Source organism: Pelophylax lessonae, assembly GCF_965119305.1.
Source record: "Pelophylax lessonae genome assembly, chromosome: 3".
Lineage (NCBI taxonomy): Eukaryota > Metazoa > Chordata > Amphibia > Anura > Ranidae > Pelophylax > Pelophylax lessonae.
The window spans coordinates 125,330,193-125,353,228 of record NC_138770.1 but is presented as its reverse complement, the minus strand read 5'-3'; the positions used below and the strand labels follow the sequence as shown (position 1 = coordinate 125,353,228).

General features: G+C 47.0%; 1 protein-coding gene across 3 annotated transcripts in view; it reads right to left on the bottom strand.

Moving 5' to 3' along the window:
• Positions 1-22,704, bottom strand: part of LDAH (lipid droplet associated hydrolase) — a 458,687-nt gene extending 435,983 nt beyond the window's left edge. Inside the window, exon 1 of one of the 3 annotated variants that reach the window (XM_082249859.1) lies at positions 22,596-22,704. The gene's annotated coding sequence lies outside the window, so the exon portion shown is untranslated. Of the gene's footprint in view, positions 1-1,501; positions 1,652-22,590 lie in introns of those variants that run through there. The other 2 variants (XM_082249861.1, XM_082249860.1) reach the window with 2 other exon arrangements.
• Positions 22,705-23,036: the final 332 nt, after the last annotated feature.

Here is a 23,036-nt window from a genome sequence, read left to right as displayed (position 1 = left end):
GGAGTGGTCAAAAGATATGACCACATCCTGTGGGAGGTCTTTCTGTGTACAGGACTATAAAAGGGTCAATTTGCATGAGAAAAGCGCTGTTTCTACCTCACCTTTTGGCCCTTAAAAATCCAGGATGCAGCCTGGCTTGTTTGTTCGTTTGTAGTTGGAGAAAACATGCGGCGAGGACCTCTTTGTCTTGTTGCTGCAGACATCCATTGGAATCCCACCACCAGAGCTAAGTATTCAATATTCTTGGGACAAGGGTTGTATGTTTAAGAAGCGTATTTTTGCTGTTTACAGACCATAGGCTGTTCATGTGTTAGGCATTGTTATATCTGCCAGTCTTGTGATATGTTCCTAATATCTTGCAATAGTTTGTATGTACAGCATGCTTTTGTTTAGTAAAAGTACATTTATATACACCACAAAGGTCTAAGTTTCCTTGGTTTTACCGCAAAGTAACCCTTGCTAGAAGCGCAAGCAAAACAGGGAACCGCTGCTAAAAATTAAAAATCTGCAACTCATGACACATTAGTGTGACAGTCAGTGAGAAGAATGTTCCTTACTCTTGTCATCGTTGGGAAGAATTACCCCCCTTACAGATAGCTAAAAGGAACAATGGTGTCATTGGGAACTTATCTGAGAGGCAGAAATTGCCCATTGCTCAAGGAACCCCTAGCAACCCCAGGAGAAATCCCAGGGTTTCGCGGAACCCTGGTTGAGAAACACTGAACTAGAGGGTGCTGGCCTCTTTTGCCAAGGGGACAATCCTTGAGACTCCTAATAAATCCAGCTGCCTGCAGGATCTTCTATCCAAAAGAAGCATCTATAGATGAAGCTACTACCACCTAATAAAAACGTAGTGAAAAAGTGTGGAATGAAGACCAGGTAAGCAGCTCTACAGACCAAAGAAATGGCTACCTGAGATGTCAGAAGGCCGAAGAGAGAATTCCTGGGAAGGTGGCAGTATACCCACAGGTAGGAGACTTGTGATTTGTCTTCCAATTAACATTGGATTTAACAACGCATAAAGTATGTGGCTAAACATAAAAATACCCATGCACTGGGATAAAAATAGAAACAGTGTTGCGCTAAATTACATCAGAAATAATAATAAACAGTGAGTTCAAGTGTCAAACTTATAAACACAAGTGAAAAATCGATAAGCCCCCGTTCACATTAGGTCACTCCGACTTTCGGGGGCGACCTGTGAAGTCGCGTGCACCACGACTTCGGCACGACTTGCACGAACTTCATATAATTGAAGTCAATGCAAGTCGCCTCCAGGTCGCCCCAAAGTAGTACAGGACCCTTTTTCGGAGCGACTTGTGTCAGAACAGAACGGCTCCTGTACTACTCAATGGACCCCACGGTGCGCGATTTGCCAGGCTGACCAAGTCGCCTGGCAAGTCGTAATAGTGTGAACCGGCTCTTAGGGTTGTGTTGATAAGTGAAAAGAAATCCCTGTTGTGAATTCACCGCCACCACCACATACAAGTTTTACTCCTACCAGAGAGCACAGACCTCCTATTACGGGAGTTTACAATAAGCTACTGTGTTTAATCCACTCCCATTTCATCATGGAGAGCAATGTGGGCTGTTCCAAACCATCCAAGGATGTGGTAACACTCCACTGCCCCCAAGCCATCACATCCAGTAGTATGCATGCACCCCAATAAAGATAAACACCAATAGTGTAAAACCTCTAACGAGTTACTTTATTAGTCTCCGCTCTGCTTTAATAGCCCTGCATTGTATGTGGGGACGTAGAGGGACTGCCTACAGACCAGGGCCTCAGGGAACCGAGGACAACACCAGAGCAGGCCAGAATTGGGCAAGTAATTATGCCTGTTACTCTACCCCCTAGACACAATGAGCATTTAACCCTTGCAGTCCGGGGGGGGGGGGTAATGCAAAGGTTGATTTTTTTGTAGTTTCTGGAGTAGGCCTTTAACCAATGTTTAAATGAAAATTGTTGTGTTGGTATTTTTGTATTGTTTAAAAAAAAAAAAAACACAAAGTTGAATAGTCCTACAGCGTACACCACAAAGTTCTCTTCAAAGACAACCGCTGTCCTTATGACCAGTCAGTCCCAGAGGCAGCCGAGGTCTCTGTACAGCCTGGTGACAGAAGCAGGATAATATATCACAGGTACGCCGGGGGACTGAAAGCCCCTATTAGCACTTACTTTTCGGTCATTCTTTTCTGTCTTGTATGTTTTCTCCTCCATTCTATGGACATTTTTATAATGAGATCTGACAGGCGAGTTGTGTTAACCTTTTTCCACCTGCACAGAAACAGCTAGTCATTTTTTCCATTCCTCATTAAAAGCTCGTCTCTGTGCCAAGACGTCCAGATCTCGCGGCAGATCGCAGCGGCCGCTGTTCTCATGGTCTGAGATTGGGGAATAGTTGTTATGTTTATGAGAAAGGAGCAGTCATCACATTTTCAGGCATTACGTAACAAGCTACGCTGAAACCCCCTTCAAACGAAAACACGCGTGCAACTGTCAATAACTTCGAGGAAAACTTTGCGCCATGGCCAATTCATCATGCGCATATTTTTACAGAAATGCTTTAGATTCGTCTGTATTACAGAACTGTGAAACCACCACCTTTTCACCCCAATTCTAAAGAGCTGAAACATTTTTCTATTAGGATATACAACCTATTTTATTATTACTCCATGTTTTCATCATAATAACGGTATAATGCAGTCAAACATGAACATTACATTAATAATTGAACATTAATGAGCATTTAATGTATTTGTATTTAATATGAACATTAAATATGACGGCAATGATTAAAACCTTGCAGAGATTTCCCTTCACTTCATGTCCCAGAGACAAAAAATTAAAGTGATTCTAAAGTCAGGAAGGTTTTTTATCCTAATGCATCCTATGCATTAAGATAAAAAGCATTCTGTGTGCAGCAGCCCCCCTAATACTTACCTGAGCTTTTCTCTATCCAGAGATGTCCATGATTGCTTCAGTCATCCTGGACCTGGACCTGATTGGCTAACTGAGTTTGACAGCAGTGGGAGCCAATCAGGAGAGAGGGACGGGGCCGAACGGCAGCTCCGAGTCTGAATGGCTAAACAGAGCTGCGGCTTGGCTCAGGTGCCCCCATGGCAAGCTTCTTGCTGTGTGGGGCACTAAACAGGAGGGAAGGGCCAGGAGCTCCAGCCAGGGACCCGAGAAGAGGAGGATCCGGGCTGCCCTGTGCAAAACCACTTCACAGAGGAGGTAAGTATAACATGTTATTTTAATAGAAAAAAAAAATGGATTTTTGTAAGAACTTAACGTAAAATCCTTTTCTCTGAAGTTCATTGACAGAGGCAGCTCCATCTTCATTACCAGTAGGGCTATGCTCCTCCTATCAGGAATAGGCACTAGGCAGGAAAAAAGCTTAACCACTCCTATGGGGGCTGTCCCTGCAGGCATAACCCCACACACCCTGCTATCAAGCAGTTTAGTTGCAAGCAGTGTTTAGAATAGAAAATACCCCATACACTCAGAAGTAGGGGGCAGGTGCTGCGTCTGTCGAACTTCAGAGAAAAGGATTTGATGGTAAGTTCTTACAAAAATCCAGTTTTCTCTATCAGTCATCGACAGACACAGCTCCATCTTCATTACTAGTAGGGATGTCCCAAAGCAGTATATTTATGAGGGGTGGGAAGACAACGCAAAAAACAAATGCAAGTCCCCCAAAGGCTAAACATAGCCAATCAAGTAACATGGAGCGCAACCAGGAACAACCGGAGCTCTCCCACAACAAAATTACACCCTCAAAGAGAAACAAAACTGCAAAACCTTGCGGCCAAAAGAAGCTCCTGCGGATGCCAACACGTCTACTTTGTAGAATTTTTGTAACGTGTGCACAGGCGACCAATTGCCGCCTTGCACACTTGCAGCACCGACGCCTGATGGCGAAAAGCCCAAGAGGCACTCAGCGCTCTCGTAGAATGCGCCTTCACCGGGAAAGGAGGAACCTGACCTTTCAGTGAATAAGCCTGTACCACTGTCTGCCTGATCCATCTGGAAATGGTCACAGCAGATGCAGCCAATCCCTTACGAGGTCCATAAGAAAGGACAAAAAGAGTGTCTGATTTTGAAAAGATTCGCTTGCCTCCAAATAAACCTTGATCGCCCGAACCACATCCAAAGAATTAAAAAGCATATTCTTTAAGATGCTTGGGCTTAGGACAGAGTAAAGGCAACTCATTGTCTGCATGTAGTTGCTCTGGATCTTGGTCCTGAGGAACTAACTAGTGAAAAAAAAAATCACAAACTTTCCCTGTTACATCAGGGAGCTTAGTTCCTATTCATAACACTAAACAGAACAAACTGCTTAATGATAGCAGGGTGTTTGGGGTTATGCCTGCAGGGACAGCCCCCATAGGTGTGGTTTATCTTTTTTCCTGCTTAGCGCCTATTAACGATAGGTGGAGCATAACCCCACTAGTAATGAAGATGGAGCTGCATCTGTCGATGAACGATTGTAAAGTCTCGTTTTCTCTATCAAGGAGTGCCTAGGAGGAGCATAGCCCTACTAGTAATGAAGATGGAGCTGCGTCTGTCGATGAACGATAGAGAAAACAAGACTTTACAATCACTTTAAGAAAGTATAAGACCCCGGGAAAGTACGGACTATATCATGTCCTGGATTTGTACACTCACTCCACCCTAATACCGTTCACTGATCTATGCCTGAGATTCCCAGAATTTAAGACTGAATTTCTGACATACCATAGGGTCACCCATATCTTGCACACTTTACCGGAGCTACATGTCACTTTCCCTCTCCAAGTTCATAAGTTTTGTTTTACTGACACCGTAGGCAGGAGGGGGATCAGCATATTCTACAACGCACTGCATGACAGGTCCCTGTTTTTAAAACAATCCCATTTACTGAAATGGGAAAAAGACTTGCAACAGACGTTCACTGATGCCCAATGGCTGAAAGCCTTTAAGCTGAATTACGCACTTACTAAATGCTCCACCTTTAGAGAAGGGGCACAAAAGATCCACCTACGTTGGTATAGGACTCCCTATGTTTTAGGTAAGTATGGCGGGTCCTGCTCAAACCTATGTTGGAGAGGATGTGGGCAAGTCGATACATTGGTGCACATGTTATGGTCATGCTTATCCCTACGAAGTTTCTGGTCCTCAATACATAGACTGATAGCAGATATTACGGGTATTCTCAACAAACTTAAAGTGGAACAGGCCTTACTGGGTATTGGAATGGACTGGTATCCTCCTTCCAGCAGGGTAATAGTCCAACACATTCTCTATGCGGCCAGACTGGCGATAGCTCGCAACTGGAAAAGCCAGGTGCTACCCTCAAAAAGAGAAGTGATACAGATCGTAGGAGAGTCGTTTGAATACGAAAAAATTCTTTCATGCTCTACTCAAAACTTTAAACAATTTAACAGGTGGCAATTATGGGAGGCATTTCGAACATCCAGAATGTAATCCTGTTTTCCTTCCTTTTTTTTGTATGAATACAATTTCTGGACAGGTGCGGCTCCAGGGGGCGGAAATGTTCCCATTTGGGTGCTTCCTGGGGTCAGCGCGTGTCTTGAGGTAACTGCAACGGATGACAGACAACGTGGAGGGGGGAGGCTACTACCCCGCCTTGCTGCTCACCCTTTTCCTATTGCTTTTCCCCTTCCCTTTTTGTTTCCTTCTGTTTTTTTTGCGTAAGGGTTAATATGCAAATTTTCTGAAATACATGGCGATCACAGCCATGTTAAGGATAGTTATGTATACGAATGTTTTCTTCATTTTTTTAAACCACTGTGTTCACAGGTCACATTTCTATGTTACTTTGTACACCATGTTAACTCGTGTTTTGTACTTTCTTGAAAATCCAATAAAAACTAATTAAAAAAAAAAAAAAAAAAGAAAGTATAAGACCCCTCTTCACATTAAGGGTCCAGTTAGGTCCACCTGTCAGTTTTTCAGGCAGACCTAAATGAGGCCCTCCATTCATCCCTATGGACCGGCCGGTGTAAACAGACTTTGTTTACTACTTCCAATCTGATCCATTCCACTATGAAAAAGAAAAAACTGAAGGGGATCCGTCCCCTTCTCTTTAGGTGGATAAAGGTTGGAGGACAGTTGGGTGTAAACGGATAGCAGAGTTCGTTTACACCCGGCTGCCCATAGAGCAGAGCGGGCTCTGTCTGTGTCCGTTCTGCATAAACTGAGCAGACATGGACCTGTCATCCGCCTGTTCTGATCGGCAGGGGGTCAGTGGACTGACCCCCTGCTGATCTAATTGGAGTCTGCCCAGTGTGAAAGGGGCCTAAATCTCTCCCCGGGGTACACATTATACGATTTTCAGCAGGTATTTGAGGTACCAGATAAAATTCTCTATGTGGGCAGCCCTGTCGGCCACCTCCTGCCGACATCCTTCAATTGAAAGATCAAAGGAGCCGGGTGCAAAAATGGTTACCCATCAGTGATTGCATCCAATCAGCCATTGTTTGGGTGTCAGGCGGAAGCTGCGGCTGTCAGAATAAATTAGCTATAGCAAGAGATTGTTCCATCCATGCTGTATAGCCCACAGGTTGAACAAAAAATGATCTATGTGAATATACTTAGCTTTAGACAGATGTCACTAAAATAGGCGTCCCCCATTAGAAGATCTCCCCCTTTACCTTTGGCTCCAATGTCAACTTTAAACTTTTGGCTTTGTCATCACTTTGTGGGTCACAGGGACAAAAAATGAGGATGAATCTCCCGGGCAAGGACACAGACAGCAATTTAAAAAAAAACTGGTAGATGTTGTAACCCTTTCCCACTCTATCCAAAAAACTGAATTTTTGTAAAATCTTACCTGTAAAATTCCTCTCTCTGAGTCCTCCGACAGTCGCCGCCTCCTCTAAGTCATCACTATTGGGTATTGTCCACCTATCCGTAGGAATAGCTAGGCATATAGACTTAGTCAAAAGACATTAGCATATACACACCCACGGGGGCTGTCCCATCTGGTCAATACCCCCCCGGCATCACCACTCCCAACTCAGTTTTGGTAGTATAGCAGTAGGTAATAAGAACCCCAAAAGAGGGGCGGGGCGGCGACTGTCGGAGGACTCAGAGAAAGGAATTTTACAGGTAAGATTTTACAAAAATTCTGTTTTCTCTTACGTCCTCCGACAGTCGCCGCCTCCTCTAAGTCATCACTATTGGGATGTCCCAAAGCAGTATAGACATGAGGGGTAGGAGACGCAACCGTAGAAAAGGCAACGCAGTACCCACATCAGAGAAAGGAATCTTACATGCACCGTAAGAACCAACTGGGCAACAGAAAAAAACAATGCTCAACAGGAGCAACAGCCCAGGAAAGCAAATGCCAACAGCCAGGGACCCAGAGAAAAATTCAAGGGTCCATCATGGCACTGCCGCATTGAGAACTTTGTGGCCAAAAGAAGCATCAGCTGATGCCAGAACGTCTACTTTGTAGAACTTGGAAAAAGTGTGCACCGACGACCAAGTCGCCGCCTAGCACACCTGGGTCACCGAGGCCCAATGCCAACAGGCCCAGGAAGTACTCAAAGACCTGGTAGAGTGCGCCTTAACAGGGAAGGGCGGAACCCGTTCCTTCAAGGCATAGGCCTGCTCAATGGTCTGTTTGATCCACTTGGCAATAGTCGCTGCCGATGCAGCCATGCCCTTCCGAGGTCCCTCAGGAAGGACAAAGAGAGAGTCCGCCTTCCGAAAGGATTCCGTAGACTTCAGGTAGACTTTGATCACCCTGACAACATCCAAGGAATGCAAAGCAATCTCCTTTGGATGCTTAGGCTTTGTACAAAGCGAAGGCAAGACAATTTCCTCATTAAGGTGGAACTCAGTGATCACCTTGGGAAGAAAGGACGGGGGTGTTCTCAACACCACCTTATCCTTGTGAATTATCAAGTAAGGGGAGCGGCAAGACAACGCCGCCAGCTCCGACACTCTGCGAGCCGAAGTGATCGCCACAAGAAAAGCAACCTTTTTCGACAGCAGAGGCAACGATATCTCCCTGATATTTTCAAAAGGAGCACGCTGCAATGCGGACAGGACCAAGTTCAAGTCCCATGGAGGTAAAGGCTCCTTCCTAGGAGGAGCCAAATGTCGCACACCTTGAATGAATGTGCGCACCAAGGAATGAGACGCCACAGGGCGTTGGAAAAGGACCGCCAGTGCTGACACCTGGCCCTTAATAGTGGCCAGCGCCAGGCGCTGATCCACTCCAGACTGAAGGAAAGCCAAGATTCTCGACACCGAGTAAGAACGAGGGGAGAACCCCCTGGACTCACACCAGGTGAAGTAGGCTTTCCAGGAACGGTAATAGATCTTACCAGAGGAAGATTTCCTAGCCTTGATTAGGGTAGGGATAACCTCAGAAGATAGACCCTTGTCCTTCAAGACCTGGGTCTCAACAGCCAGGCCGTTAAAGCCAGCGACTGTAAAGCAGGATGGAAGATCGGACCCTGAGACAGGAGATCTTCCCGCAGAGGCAGACGCCACGGGGGCGCCACTGCCAGGTGAACAACGTCGGCGTACCAAGACCGGCGAGGCCAGTCCGGCGCCACCAGAATCACCATGTGCGGTTCCGAGACCAATCTGCGAAGGAACCGGGATAGTAGCTGAATCGGAGGAAAGGCGTACATCAGACGATACTGAAGCCAAGGTGCCACCAACGCATCCGAGGCATCCGCCAACGGATCGCGCGATCTTGCCACGAACCTTTCCACCTTTCGATTTAGCCGGGATGCGAACAGATCCACGTCTGGGGATCCCCACTTCGCACACAGCATCTGAAAGACCTCCGGGTGTAGGGACCATTCCCCCTGGTCCAGGGTCTGGCGGCTCAGATAGTCTGCCTGCCAATTCTCCACAGCCGGAATGTGAACTGCCGAAATCGCCGGGACATGAGTCTCGGCCCAAGACAGGATGTCGGTCACCTCTCGGGCTGCTCGGGCACTCCTGGTGCCCCCCTGGTGGTTGATGTAAGCCACCGCGGTAGCATTGTCCGTCTGTACGCGAACAGGCAGGCCCTGGAGACGGTCCGACCACTGGAAGAGACAGAGTTTTATCGCTCGTAATTCCAGCACATTTATCGGGAGGGAGGATTCCTCCTCCGACCAAGTGCCCTGGGCAGATAGGGTGCCCAGGACTCCACCCCAGCCCGACAGACTGGCATCCGTGGTAACCACTGTCCACACCAACGGGCGGAAGGACTTGCCTTTCGCCACCGACGGGGACTGGATCCACCACAGAAGAGCCAATCTGGTCCGGCGACTCAAGGAGACCTCCAGATCCAAGGACTTAGGAAGTCTGTCCCACCTGGCCAGGATCTCCGTCTGGAGAACCCGTGTGTAGAACTGGGCAAAGGGAATTGCCTCGAAGGCCGACACCATCAAACCCAGGCCCCGCATGCAGGCCCTGAGTGAAGAGGACGGATTGTCCCTGAGGGATCGGATTTCGTCCCGCAAAGTCCGGAGCTTGTCCTCCGGCAAGAACACCTTTGCCTGAGCAGAGTCCAGAACCATTCCCAGATAGGGAAGGCGAAGCGACAGAGACAACGCTGATTTTTGAACGTTGATGGTCCATCCGAACTCCTGAAGCGTCTGTACCGTGATGGACAGATCGCGCACAAGGTCCTGACTGGCACGCGATCTCAGAAGCAGATCGTCCAGGTATCCCAGGACCGCAATGCCCTGGGCCCGCAGCAGGCCCAGAACCGGTGCCAACACCTTGGTAAATACCCTGGGTGCCGAAGCGAGACCGAACGGTAACGCCACAAACTGGTAGTGGTCCTCCGCGATAGCAAACCGAAGGTACCGCTGATGACCCTCGAAAATGGGGATGTGCAGGTATGCATCCTTCAGATCTATCGAAGCCAGGAATTCTCCTGGACTCAAGGAGGCCACAACCGAACGGAGAGACTCCATTCGAAACTTCCGAACACGCACGAAGCGGTTCAGCGCTTTCAGGTCCAGAATAGGACGCACTTTGCCCTCCTTCCTGGGCACAGTGAACAGATTTGAATAAAACCCCCGAAACCTGTCCCGATGAGGCACCGGGACAATCACCCCCTGAGCAAGCATGTCCTGCACCGCTTGATGCAAGTCCTGCAGACACCCAGGAAGCAGCTGGAGATTGGAGGGAAAGAATCTGTCCGCCGGCCTGGAAAGGAATTCGATCTTGTAACCTGATCGAATGATTTCCTGGACCCACCTGTCTGAGATCCGGAGCAGCCAAGGTTGGAGGAAACCGCGCAAACGTCCCCCAACCCCAGAAATGGGTGAGGGCGCCCCTTCAGGCAGAGGCGGAGTGTCCCGCAGAACCGGCATTGCCGGTCTTCTGCTTACCCGCCCAGGGTTTCTTCTGGTTGCCCTGGGCCTTGAAGGGCTTGCCCTTGGATTGGTTCCGAAAGGCACGAAAGGACCCCTGAGTAGATCTAGGCGCAGAACCCCGCTTGCCACGGAAAGACTTGTTCTTCGGGTTCTGGGGTAGCATAGTGCTTTTACCCCCCGTGACACCCTTCACCAGGGTATCCAACGCCTCGCCAAAAAGGCGAGAGCCAGCATAGGGAAAATCAGCAACAGTTTTCCGCGAGGACTGGTCGGCCGACCAGCTCTTCAGCCATATCAGTCATCGGTTAAGTACCGCGACACTCGAGAGGCGAGCCACCAAGGGGGCCTCATTTAGGGCTGCATCACACAGATACATGACCCCTTGATGGATCTGGTCCACCATTTCCAGTCGTGCAGGCGGCACGTCATCGGACACTAGGTTGCTTCTAAGCACCTTAATCCAATCAGCCACCGCCTGAGCCACCATAACGGACGCGAAAACGGGTTTGAGCAACGAACCCGCCACCGTATAGGAATGTCGGGCTAGAGACTCCAACCGCCGGTCCGTGGGATCCCGGAAAACCGGGGTATCCTCCGTAGGAACCAAGGTAGCCTTGTTCAGCACGGCCACAGTGTGATCTACCTGTGGAGGCACACACCATCGTGATTCCGTAGCCGGCGCAAAAGGATAAAGCAATTTGAACCGACTGGGTACCAGGAATGGACGTTTTAACGTGCGCCACATTTCATTAACAGTGTAATGGAATTCCGCTGGGCAGGGAAAAACCTGCGCAGACTTGCGGGTCCTGTGCGTCCCAAATGAGGACACAACGCCCGGAGGACAGGGCTCATCCTCTAAATGTAAGGTTTCCTTAACAGAAACAATCAACTCATCCATGGTCGTCCGTTCTTCGGGTGACCCTGGGGAGGATGTATCAACACCCTCCACCTCAGCCTCCCCCTCAGACCCCGGGGGGTCTAAGGATGAGCGGGACCCTGAAAAGGGCACGCTCGCAGCAGCAGCAGCATCCATATCCCCATCTGAATCAGAAGAGAAAGACAGCCTTGGCCATTTTCTCGCAGCCCGTTCAGACATCAGCATTTCCATATTTGCCACTAAAGTCGCAACCACAGCAGCCAGATCAGGTCGCAGCGGGCCACAGGAGAACTGGGGCCCCCCACTAAAGCTGGAGGAAACTTGCTTTCCTGAGAATCCATGGCTCAAGATAATAAAAAACTACAGTGCAAAAAAATAGTGTACTGTCCCCTTAAATAGAGCTACCGCTACTGTCACAGCTATGAAGACCCCCAAAATGAGAAAGAAACTGAGCCAGAAGCAGTTTGCAGAAGAAGACTGAGAGAGATACACTGCAGAGCCCGCAGATCGTTGCTACCTGTGCCTGTGCTGTCTGAAAGGAAAAGGAAATGCTGCTGGAGGGGGCTGGCTATAAGCCAGACCCCAGGGAAAATGGCTGCCCCATAGGGATGCATAGGAGGCTACGCCAAGATGGCCGCCGATATGCGGCCGAACCGATCGTTCCACCGCCCACAAAATGGCGATGGATGGCGCCAAAATGAGCTGTAAACTCGCCCCAGAGGGGCTATACGCTGTGCATAGTAAAAAACATGGCGGACCACGCGATTTTTCCCCCGCAGCGGTCGCCACACAACACACAAGTCTGTACCCCCCAAACATGCACCTAAGGTGACACTGGGACAGGGACCCCCGGCAAACACACAGATCTGCACACAGCGAACCCCGCAGGGATCGCACAGGGAGTCACACAGGCACAGACATGGGGACACACAACAACACAGCCTGCCACCCCAGGTAGAGGCCCCAAACAGAAAAGTACTTACCTGTACCCGTTGGCGTGGGGAGCCTCTATGCACGGATAAACCTCTGTCCTCATCTGACAGGGAGTGCCGTGAGCCAGGGACATGACGCTGCAGTATCGCAGACAAGTCCTGTGAGGTAGCCACCTCACGGCTGCATCCCTGCAGCGAACAGGGATGGGTCGTTCCTAATGCCAGGGCGAACCATAGCTGAACGCTCAATGGCGGGCTGGGGGTCCATCTGACCCTCTGTGCCCTGGAGAACCAGGGCGGCCAGTCCGAATCCCAGCACCGCATGATCCATCTTCATCGGAAGAATAAACTAACACTAGAGCTGGTAAAATAAACAGCTAGTAAAGTGAGAGAAAAAAAACTGACATTTTAAAAGAAAATCAAATAAAAGATTTAGGAAGGCTGAGACTGAAGCCCCAGCACAAGGTAGCCTGACTATTCCTGACGCTAGGCAAACTAAATCTGAGTTGGGAGTGGTGATGGAGGGGGGGTATTGACCAGATGGGACAGCCCCTGTGGGTGTGTATATGCTAATGCCTTTTGTCTTTTGACTAAGTCTATATGCCTAGCTATTCCTACGGATAGGTGGACAATACCCAATAGTGATGACTTAGAGGAGGCAGTGACTGTTGGAGGACGTAAGAGAAAATGTTTTTACAAATTTACATTTTTTGCTTTAGATACACTTAAAGTGGATCTTTCATCAAAAGTGGATCTTTCATCAAAAATGATCTAACCTCTACCCATTAGCCTTCCCCCCACCTAAAAACCCTAGCGAAAAGCCATTTACTACATGCATATTTGCCCACTAAACCAAGTTAAAGTGGAACTTTACCTTAAAAAAAAAAAATACAAACAGGCAGGAATTTTAATGCAGAAGAGGGATGCTTTTTTCTTCAGCTTTAAAAGATACTTACCTGTCTGGCCTCTAGACACACTGAACTGTGCACACACAACTCAGTGTAAGAATTTCGGCGATGCCGAGATGACTAAACTAGTGACTTTATCTCAGCCCAGCCAATTAAAATGGCCAGGGATTCATACCTGGAGCCACCTGGCTGAAGATGTGACTGAAAATGTCTATAGGACAGAACTAGTGAAGTTATCTCAGGCTAGCCAATAGAAACGGCTCAAGAACAATAACCCGAAAGCCACTGTGCCGAAGATATGACTAAAGATGCCAAGATGACTGAACTAGTGACGTCATCTCGGCTCAAGCAATGGAAACTGCTGGAGATCCATACTTGGGAGCCACCAGGCTGAAGATATGACTAAAGATGTCAATATGACTAAACGCGTGAAATCATCTCGGCCAGGCTAATGGAAACCACTGGGGAGCCATACCTGGAAGCCACTGGACTGAAGATATGACTGAAAATGTCAATATGACTGAACTCATAACATCATCTCGGCCTGGCCAATGGAAATGGCTGGGGATCTGTACCCAGAAGCCACCAGGCTGAAGATTTGACTGAAGATGTCATTATGACTGAACTAGAGAAGTCATCTCGGCCCGACCAATGGAAACAGGCAGGGATCAATACTCGGAGGCCGCCGGGCTGAAGATGTCAGAAGGCGGCAGGGAGCTCCAGGACATTGCAAATCTGAAGAGGAGTATAGCTCTGCTTTAGGTTAGGCAGCTCATTTCAACTTAAATGGCCTGTATAGCACTCAAAATCAGTCGCACTGCATTTTTTATGCAGCATGGTCTGAAGGTGTATTGGGGAGGTATACAAAATTTACTGCGTTACTAAACCCAGGAGCCTGCATTCACTATATCAGATCTGCCATGGTACGCAGAACATGGAAAAGCAATTATTTTAGTAAATATAAACTGCTAAATACTTTTCTCATTAGCAGTATATAGCAATCTTGTGACTTCTATCAGTGTCTGGTTAAAGCTTTTAGGAGGAGTTTTCATTCTCCTCTGACTGTCCTATGAGGCTGCAGGTCCCCTGACCCTGTCTGGACAGTGCTGATTGGCCCTGAGCTGAAAAATCTCTAAAGCAATACACACCAAACTGAGCATGTGCAGCTTGTCTCCAATGCTCTGTTCTATCAGGAGATGTATTGGGGACAGTGGAAAAAGGGGAGGATCAGAGAAGATGAAATCAAACAGCCTTTTTACACAATGCAGAGGATTACCCCCTTAGGTTCCACAGTGAGTAAACCAAGCATGCTTTACTGCATATACAGACTGATTTTACTGTTGTGGGTTTAGTAACACTTTAATGGCAGTGCAATGGATTAACAAGTGCATGATGGTACACTCATCCACGTTGAGGTAATGTGCACATTTTTAATGTGGTTGTGTGAAATCCTAAAAAAGGAAGAAAAAGCCAAATGATAGTAACCTTTCAGGGGGTTAACAGAACAACAAAGGCAGTACCCTGTCAGGTAAGACGCAGTACTGTATATACCTGTCCAGCAGCACACTACCTGAAACTTCACTGTATAGCAGAGCTCCCGCCACCGATCCTATACACACACCGAGTGTAGAAGATCGTGTCCCGGTCCCCAGCATGCCACAGATTCCTGCAGTGACTAGGGGTCAACAGAAAGAACCACAGTGGCCAGAGGTGGGACCTGCTATTCAACCAGCCTCAGGTGACGGGAGCTCTGCTAAAGGCCATATGCTAAGAAGTGACTTTTTGGACAGACCTACGTGTATTTAGCAGGCCACATTTTTCAGCTCAATTCCTTTATTACAGCCTAATATTACAGCCAAACTCCCACTGTCACTTTAAATTAGTTTGTTTGGACCAAGCTGATCAAACCTAATTATTCCCATCACTAAGTGCCGGTTCACACTGGGGCGACCTGTGAGGCGACCTGGTCGCCTGACAGGTCGCCGTAGGTCGCCTCCCATAGGGAAGCTGCGGACCCGTTCTAATAGGAGCGACACAAGTCGCTCCGACCTAGAAAAAGGGTCCGGAGCTTCTTTGGGGCGACCAGGAGGCGACCGCCATAGACTTCAATGTTATGAAGTCCGTGGCGGCCGCTCCGAGGTAGCGGCACGCTGCTCGCACCGCGACCTCGGAGGTCGCGGTGCGAAGTAGCGTCGCCCCTATGTGAACGGGGGCTAACACATGCAACCGCTGTGAGCGATGTGTAAACTCTGTGTAGCCTCAGCTATGAGCATACAGTATACAGCACTGTGTTCCAGCAGCGGGAAAGGCTTGTTTCTGGAACAAAATTGAGTCGGACTGAGCTCTGCTCAGCCATTCAGAGGAAGCTTTGTAATTTCTGAATGAATACAAGGCTTCCTCTGATTGGAAGGTGGAGATGCAGGCCGATGAAATTGTGATCTCAAAATCAGCCAATCAGCAGAAGCCTTGTATTAAATGTAGAAAATAGAAAGCTTCCTGTGAATGGCTGAGCAGAGCTCAGTCCTATTCCAATCCCAGAACAAAATCAAGTTGGAGCTCCCCATCTTGCTCCCGAAACAAAGCTGATGCTACATACAGTTTATACATCGCTCAAAGTGGGTGCAGCTGTTAGAGAAGGTACTAGTTTGTTTGGCCCAGCTTGGTCCAAACAAAAATATTTCAGGGCTTGTTCACACTACTTTTCCTCTCTGAAGAATCATCTGCATTCAGATTGCTCTTCAGAGGGCATCTGACAAGCATTGAGTAGGAGTCTAGATATATATGTTGGCGTTAATCGCCAACAGTACCTGCGCAAATGGCAAATTTAAATGACAATAAAGCTAAAAATGAAATAAAATGTGTACCGTGTAAATTATCTGCAGAATTAATGAATAATAAAGTGCAACATATAGGCGTGAACCATATAAAGGAGCTGCAGCTGATTTGTGAATAACGTGAGAATGGTTTAAATACACCTATAGAGGTGTACAGAGCCGCGCTCATCTAAAGTGCACTAAGTGTAGTGTTTTAATATAGTGAACCATTAACGAGTAATAGTATATATAAATAATAACAATTAATATGAATATACATAAATATAAAGTGGATTAACAGTGGTGAATATAAAGTGCAACAACAATGAGTGAAATAAATCACATATAAAGTCCCATACACAGTGAAATAAATATAAAGTGCAGCAGCAATAAGTGAAAAAATCGCATATAGAGTCCCATGCACCAACAGACTTCAGTGCAGTCTCCAAAGGATTCTTCCACTTATTGCTGCTGCACTTTATATTTATTTCACTGTGTATGGGACTTAATAAGTGAAATAAATCACATATAGTTGTTGCACTTTTTATTCACCACTGTTAATGCACTTTATATTTATTTATATTCATATTAATTGTTATTAATATTTATATATACTATTACTCGTTAATGGTTCACTATATTAAAACACTACACTTAGTGCACTTTAGATGAGCGCGGCTCTGTACACCTCTATAGGTGTATTTAAACCATTGAGTAGGAGTTGTATCGCCGCTGGCTTTAACTCCTTGAATCCTGCACTAGCGCACTGCAACCATGTGCAATGTACGCGGCTATGGGGCAGTTGCTGAGTGGCCCCATGAATAGGTCAGGTTCGGAGGACAATAGAGCCCATCAAAATAGACAGGTATAATCCCTGCCAAGGCCACAAAGCAAAGCATTGTGGCTGCGATATGTGTACACCCCTAGCCACTGCAGCTGAAGGGGGTAGCAGTTGGGTGCAGTAAAAGTGCAGCTCAACTGAAGGGTTTTACCCCCTCTCCCCCTCTCCCCCCCCCCCCCCCCCACCTCCATCCCACCGCTAGTGTAAGCAAGATTTTAAAAGTGACAGAAAGCTGGAGTTTGGTTTTATTATGTTGCCAACAATTTTACAGCCTAAATTTCCCAGGGGTGAAAAGGCTGGGTGTGGACCAAAAACCTCAACACAACGGGGTGCTAAATGGTACATCTATAAGACCAAGAAAGTTCAGAATTATGCATGCTGGCACATATGTTAAAGGAGCATAATGGAAGAAAATCAAAATGAACATAATACTTTAACACACAGAGGAGATAAGATATATCTAAAACACAAAGTCCATCCTAAAACGCAAAGTCCATTCAGAAAGCAGCTTTCTGATAACCAAGCAAGTAACTAAGTCATGCCTAGTACACACAAAAAGAAAATAGGATGAAAAATACCGCTTTCAGAGCGATCGTACAATAATCTGATCATTAGTACACAGCTTTTGAGAGCTGATCACGCCAGTAATTGCGAAAATATCTGAAGGGACAAACATTAAGATTTTTCTGGTTTGATAACAGAATGAACTATTTTTGTGTAATTAGTATGGTATTTGTACAAAAAAAAAAAGTATGTGACCAGGATCACAATACAAACCATCATTTTCGGAAGTTGTATTGTATTCGGCCATCCAAGAATTTTCATAAATCTAGTAACCCAGGAGTTCCCAAACTGTGGGTCGGGACCCACTGGTGGGTCGCGAGCTGCATTTGAGTGGGTCGCCATGAGTCGGGAAATCACTGAGAGCGGGCCTGCTTAAATTGTACTGTGCGAGTCTGCGCAAATTACAGAGAGCCAGAGCAGTCAAATCGCGATGGATTCAGGACCCCGCCTATGCAGTTTATGGAGGCTGGTCTGCATTTCCCACGAGGAGGATACTTGGATCAGTGAGTACATATGTGGGCTGTTATGTAGGATATGTTCATGGGGTGCAGAGCCAGCTCCTCGGTCCTGCTGGCAGCAGCGGTGGTGGCTAGACTGGCGGCGGGATTCTCTCAGCTATAGCGGACAGAGACAGCAGCCTTGATGTCATAGGAGGAACAGGTGGCCTGGCGGGGTCAGGAGTTCATGGCAGCTTCTGTGACCCCAGTAGAGGATCTGAAGGAGAAGAGCCAAGACACCAAGACCAACATAGAGCTCCTCTTTATGGAGACTCTGGGTGAGGTGTGCTGGGCCCTGGAGAGGGCAAACCGGGGCTTCACCTTCACTGTGGACCGCTGGGTGAGGATTGAGGGTGAGTGCCATATAGCCTTAGATTTATTTAAATATTAAATGTATTCAAACATAAATTAATTGATATTTTTAATTTAACATCCCCCTCCCTTTAAAATATGCATTATTAATATTTGCATTTATATAGCGCCAACAAATTCCGTAGCGCTTTACAATATTCAATTACAAGCAAGTGGGTCCCGAAAAATAACTGTATTCAGAAGTGGGTCTCGGCCCAAAAAAGTTTGGGAAGCCCTGTAGTAACCTATTGGTAATCAATATGTGACTAGCATGCCCAAAAAAAAAAAAAGTGACAAAATTCGTCCAATTTTCTTATCGCATGTACGAGGCATTAGAGGTTACAAGGATTAGTCCTGGCAGTGACTCGCTCTAAAAAAACATGCCATAATACAACAACAACAAAAGAAAGCATGTTTTGTCACTCCACAAGACTTATAGCAAAGCCTGGCAAGTTTGGGCCACATGCACACTGATGTCACCAACACCACTTCTAACGGCGTTTCAAGATTATTTTTTTTTCCTGCCTCTACAGTGGGGAAAATAATTGTTTGATCCCCTGCAGATTTTGTAAGTTTGCCCACTTTTAAAGAAAAGAAGGGTGTATAATTTTTATCATAGGTTTATTTTATGTAGCTGGAAGTGCTCTAGGGCAGTGCTGTATCTTGGCCTAGGCCAACAAGGCCCAGGCCTAGGGCAGCACTTTGTAGGGGGGGCAGCAAAAAATTTGGACTTGTGTTTGCTGCCACTGATTATTTCACTTATTTGTATAAGGACTATGGACTTTCTATTTATTATACAAATAAGTTACATAATCCTAGGATTACAATCAGTGGCACCAAACACAAGTTCAAATATTTTAAAAGAACTGATGGGGCTGCACTGATATGGCAGCACTGATATGCTGTACTGATGGTTGCTAATATGCTGCACTGATGGGCACTAATATGCTGCTCTGATGGCTACTAATGAGTTGCCAATGGTGGGTACTGATAAACTGCACTAATGGGCACTAATGAGGCTGCACTGATGGGCACGAGGCAGCACTGATAAGCTTCACTGATGGGGCTGCACTGATATGGTGCCCTGATGGGCACTGATATGTTGCACTGATGGGCACTAATAGACTGCACTGAAAGCTGTACTGATGGGCACTGATATGATGCACTGATAGGCTGTACTGGTGGCCACTGATGGGGCTGCACTGATGGCCACTGATGAGGCTGTACTGATGGGCACTGATAAGGCAGCACTGATGGGCTCTGATAGACTGTGGTTGTGGTTTACAAATGACAGGGCGGGTCATAAACAGGAAGGGGTGTGGCCTTTACAGGAAGGGGTGGGTCATATTTCAATTAGGGGGTGCACAAGTTTAGTCAGGCCTAGGGCAGAACAAAACCTAAATACACCACTGCTCTAGGGTCTCAGCTCACAGTCTACAATGATCATAGTACAGGCAACCACACTAAGTCTATGTTTCCACTAGTGTGACTTGTCATGCAACTTTGGACACACAAGATCGCATGACAAGTTACAGCCCATCGATTTTAATTGCACCTGTTCCATCTATGCGACTTTGAAAATCAGGGACCTTGAAAAGGTACCTGCACTACTTTAATGTGACTTTGATCCAGAGAGTGTAAAGTTGGATCAAAGCTGCACTCAAGGTAGTGCAAGAAGCTTTTCAAAGTTGCTGATTTTCAAAGTGGCATAGATTGGAACGGATGCCATTAAATTCAATGGGCTGTGACTTGTCATGCGACTTTGTGTGTCCAAAGTCGCATGACAAGTCGCCCTAGTGGAAAAGAGGCCTAAAACTCATTTTATTTTACTCACTGAACTGCAACTCAATTTATAATGTTAAACACAAAACCCAATGGGACTGCTGACTGACACTTTGAAGGATAACTCCACTTTCATGGGGGAAAAAAATTGCAAAAAAAGAAAAAATATATATAGTATATACAATTGCAATTCAAGTCATATTGCAATGCAATATGTCTACCTGGAGGTGTTCTGCACACAGAATGTCTAAAGAATGCCCCCCAAGAACATTTCCTGCTTGTGTGATTGGCTCACTGATTTTCCCAGAAGACTGCACTAACTTACAAGTCAGATTTCATGCATCCCTGCAACAAAAGTCATTTTTGGTGAGATAGAAAATCATGTCTAAAGGGGTGCAGATCCTGCAATTTTCCCCATTAGAGCCCTGCAGGTGCAGCAGCTGACTGATAATTATGAAACCACTCCCATTAGATTCACTCACCACATGGACACAGACAAACACACAGAGATTTTGTCAGAATAACAAAAGGTAGGAATCTGCAACGAAGTTCATTAAAATCCTTGCAATGTACACAGATCACCCAGAGGGGAATGTTTTTTTTTCTCAACAAAAATGGACTTACTCTTTAAGCAACCTGCTGGCAGGCTTCACCAAGCTTCAAGAAGTCCTGAAGCCTGCCAGCAGCTTGATTAAAGTGGCAATCAGCACTCCTATTAGGATCTGTGTTCAACATTTACAAATGGAATTGAATAATACTTTAAAAGCTTCAACAAAGCTTGCTGAAAGCTCTGCAGATGCGTTGTCAAAGCTTGTTGTTCACACTGCTATTATACAAGCTGACGTCTGTGTGAAACAGGCCTTGCAGTGATATTTACCTTTGCAATTTTGATGCCTACTTTGTGCTGTGGTTCCCTCCGCCAGCCTCTACAGGAACTGTAAAGCTAAAGGGTGCTGCACTAAAGGCCCGTACACACGTACGGATCGTCGTCATACAAACGTCGGCGGACGAAAGATCTGCCGATTGTACGCTTGTTAGTATGGTGCCTCCGACAGCTGTCTGCGCACATTCTGCGGACAAGAGTCTTTCTTGCAAACATAAAAATTTTTGTATGCGGACACCAGAACGGCCGATTGTTCGCCAGTCAGTACAGAATTCTGCCGACAGACCGCAGATTTGCAAGACTGGGCATGCTCAGAAAAGAAAAAACACAGGGAAAGTTAACCATTACATGACATCACTTCTGCAGTCAGCTGAAGTCGGCGGACAAAATTCTTGTGCTGTCTTTACAATTTTCAACAGACATCGACATCCCGGGGAGAAAAGACGAACGTTTGTATGACGACGATCGGTACGTGTGTACGGGGCTTAAGACTGCCATTGGTATGAGCTGTTTTTGCACTGCTGCCATTCTCAAAGAACTCAGACTCAGAGGCGTAACTAGAACCTTCAGGGCCCCAGTGCAGGAAACCATGAAGGGCCCCCCGGACCCCTGGCCGGGGTCCTTCTCTTCAAGCCTGGGGCTCTTCCCACTGATCCTGGGGCCCTTTAATCTCGTTGCGGGGCCCTTTATTACAGTCCTGCAGCAGGACCCTTTCACAAGTTCTGAAGTGGGCCCCTTCCTGCCATCTTGGGGCCTCCCTATGGTGGTGGAATGCCAGGGCACAGTCACAAGTGTGTCCTTTGCGATCCTAAAACTTCACCCACTGGTATCAGTAGCTTTTATTTTTTGGTATTTTTATTGAATTATTTTTTATCATTTTATTTTATTTTTTTACAATGTCACTGACTATGACTCTGTCCATTCAGAAAAGGAAGGAGCTGGTAAATTACATGTTTACCGACTTCTTCCTGGTTCTCTATTGTGACACATCCCCTGCTCCAGCCGGTAGGAGAGGGAAGGGAGCACATTGGGGGGGTGGGGAACCAGGGGAGCACACAGGGGCCCAGAGACAGCAGAACACAAGTGATCTGGATAGGAGGAGTGGCGGGGGCATCATACAGAGGAACCAATCTCCTCCATTTTCCTCCTGCAGCTACAGGAGGAAAAAGGAGGACAGTGATTTCTCTACATGCTGCCCCCGCTGTCCCTCCTATCCAGGTGTACAGGGGAGCAACACAGGGCCCCTGGAGCATGGGGCCCGGTAGCAATCGCAACCCCTGTAGTTACACCCCTGTCTGGACTGCGTTTATTTGGTGTGAACTGGCCCTCAACTAATGAATGAATGGTGTGAACTGGCCCTCAATGAATGAATGAATGGATGAATGAATGGATGGATCATTGGTAGCAGGAGGGGGGAGTGTTGTCAGGTTGAACATTGTCATAGGTAGTGTAGGTGGTGGGGAGAAGGGCAGGCACTAATCTTTTTTGCCAAAAGCAGCTTGCATATTTGCCTCCTGAGCACTGGAGAGGGGTGCCTGGTCTTCATTACAAGGAGAATGGCTTCCACATACTCATACCATGTACACACAGTGCAATCACATCATCTCCCTACTGCCATAGGAAATAAAGCAGTTAGTCTAACACTGGAGGCGGAGCTTCATGCTGCGCATGTGACAGCTGTCAATCACCGGCGGCACCAATGACAGGCGGACGATACCAGGCCAGCTGAGGAGAGAATGAGGCCCCATGCATTGTACACACATCACACCTCGCCATTGTGTAGAATAGGGATTATAACTGTACCTGTCACTCTCCGCCCGCTGTGCCCCGGATGTAGCTCCCGGCACGCTGGAATAAGAACATCACCTCCGAGACACGCCCACCCGGCCTAACGTCGTGACGTCAGGACGAGACCGAAACCGAAAGCAAGTGAAGGGGCGGAGCTTAGGTGGCTGCTGTGATACATGTGTGTGTGCTGGGCTCTGCTGTCTTTGCTGCCTCCATTGTTTATATGTTTGTATTGTCTTCACTAGAGGTTGTTTTTTTTTCATGTTTATCATTGTTTTATTGCTATTTACAGACTTTCACAGCTATACCAGTCACATGAGAATACTTTTGTACCAGAGATCACAACTGGTTCTCTTTTGGAACCTCCTGTTCATCTTTTATCCTTGGTTGTCTCTTTTTGTTCTCATGCATGGCCGTACAGGGGGCAGAACCTTCACATTCCCGGGACCCCTGCCA